Source organism: Octodon degus, unplaced genomic scaffold, assembly GCF_000260255.1.
Source record: "Octodon degus isolate 3935 unplaced genomic scaffold, OctDeg1.0 scaffold00007, whole genome shotgun sequence".
NCBI classification, from domain to species: Eukaryota; Metazoa; Chordata; class Mammalia; order Rodentia; family Octodontidae; genus Octodon; species Octodon degus.
The window spans coordinates 12,601,341-12,604,003 of NW_004524583.1; positions in this window are offsets into that span (position 1 = coordinate 12,601,341).

Sequence of the window (2,663 nt, forward strand, 5' to 3'; positions counted from 1 at the left end):
AAGAATATATGCAGTGTATTATTTGTTGAAACTGTACTTCCGATTTGATTTGAAACTGTCTCATTGCTATCTGTTTATCAATAAAACTGTAGAAAAAAAAAGAATAGATGGTCTTTACCTCAATCTGATAAAAGTTGTCTGTAACAAATAGCATCATACTAAATGAACAAAAACTGAAAGTTTTTACTCTAAAATTAGGAAAAAGTCCAGGAGGTCCACTTATAACCACTTCTGTTTAGTACAGTCCTGTAAACATTAGCCAAAGCAATTAGACAAGATGAAGAAATTAAAAGAATAAGAATAGAAAAGGAAAAAGTTAAATTATTTGCAGATCATATGATCTACATAGGGCCAGCCTGATAGCTCAGCAGACTAAAGCATAGGCAGAGTGCAGCGGCAGAGTGCAGTGGCCGAGGTTCGATCCCTGGCATGCTGTGCCAGCCCTGACCACGGGGTGTGCTGAGACAGCAATTGAGACTGGGCATGGTGCCACACACCTATAATCCCAGCATTTGGGTGGCTGAAAACGAGAATCACTACGAGTCTGATCCACGTAATGAGACCTTGTAGAGCCTGTAGACCCTGTCCTAAATACAGAAAAAAAAAAAAAAAGATACTCTACATAGAAGACCCAAAAAACTCCACCAAAAGAATTATAGATTTAATAACCAATGTAGTAGTTAAAAAAAAAATAACCAATGTAGTAGTGTAGCTGGATACAAAGTCAGAGAGATAGCTGGATACTCAGCCAGAGAGATAGCTCAGTGGCTTAAGCACCTGCCTGGCAAGCACAAGGTCCTAAATTTAATCCCCATTCAAAAAATAAAAAAAAAAAAAAAGCCAAAGTCAATACCCAAAAATCAGCAGCTTTATTTTGTCTTGTTCTTTTTTTTTTTTTTAAACAGGGTTTCACTATATTTAAGGCTGGCCTTAAGCTTACTTTACGGCCCCATTGGTCTCAAATTTGCAACAATCCTGCCTCAGCCTCCCAAGTGCTGGGATTACAGCTGTGTGCCACCATGCAGTAGCATTTCTGTACACAACAAATTCACTGAGAGAGTAATTAGGGAAACAAAACCCTTCATGGTAGCTGTTGGGAGCCGCAGGAAGCTAGGAAAGTGATCAGGTGAGACTGGGCCTCAGTGCCTAAAGCAAACAAGTTACCTCAGTCCTGAGAAAAACATCCTGTATGGGTCAGGCCAGCTATTAGTTGCTAGGCAACCTTGTGTCATGTGTTACAAACTTTGTGAAAGTATAAAGGATGGTTTTGTTGTGGCTGACTTAGTCTTACCCATCAGGCAGACCAGCAACCACATAGCCCAGCTTTTGTCTTCTTGTCTATCTTTCTCATTTCCGCTATCATGTCTCCCCAGGTAGAACCATTTGCAGTAAGACCAACAGATCCCTACAAGTAACAAAAAAAAAAAAAAAACCAACCCCAAAAACTAAGGAACACTTAGAATCAATCTAACAAAGGAAATACAAGATTTTAACATTGAAAATTGCAATATTCTTTTTTTTTTTTTTTTTTTTTTTGCGGAACTAGGGAATTGAATTCAGACCCTTGCACTTGCCAGGGAAGCGCTTATTCTACTGAGCCATCTCCCCGGCCCCACAATATTCTTAAAAATTAGATTGAAGAGGATATCAGAAGATGGAAGCTGGACATAGTGGCCCACATCTCTAATCCCAACACCCAGGAGGCTGAGGCAGGAGGATCACTTTGAGTTTTAGGCCAGCCTGGGCCACAAAGTGAGTTCAAGGCCATCCTGAATTGCACAGTGAGAACTTGTCTCTAAGAGAAAAAGAAAAACAATCCCTTATTTTGGGGTAAGAGGAACCAATATAGTGAAAATTACCATACTCCCACAGTTATTATACAGATTTAATGGAATCTCAATCAAAATACCACTAACATATCACAGAACTAGAGAAAATAATTCTGAAGTTCATTTGGAACCAGAAGAGACCTAGAATAGCAAAACCAATTCTGGGCAACAAAGGCAAAGGAGGTGACATCACAATTCCTGACTTGAAAGTCTACTACGAAACTACTGTGATAAAAATAGCATAGTAATGGAAAAAAAGAAGTAGACCTGAGAATTAGTGGAACAGAGCAGAAGATGCAGGAACAAGTCCACTCAAAGAAACTCAGCCACATTATCTTTCACAAAGGAACCAAAGACCTTCTCTGGAAGAAAGAGCCTCTTTAATAAATTGTGCTCAAAACACTGGCTTTCCACATGCCGAAGACTAAAACTACATCCATGCCTATAATGATGTACTAATCTAAAATCAAAATGGATCAAAGACCTAAATATTAAAACAGAAACACTAAAGGTGCTGGAAGAAAAAAATAGGCAGAACACTTGAAAAGTAATTTCTTTTCCCCCACACTGGTCCTTCAGACAAAGGACTTATATTTAGAACTTATAAAGAACTCAAAAAAATCAGACCCCAAAATGTAAAGACCCAGTCCAAAAATGGGCATCTGGGATGAATATACCCTTCTCAGCAGAAGAAATACAAGTGGTGATTAAATATATTTAAAAATGTTCAGCATCACTGGTCATTTGAGAGATGCAAATTAAAACAATGCTGAGATTCCATCTCCAAAAAATGTCTATTGGGGCTGGGGAGATGGCTCAGTGGAATAAGTGCTT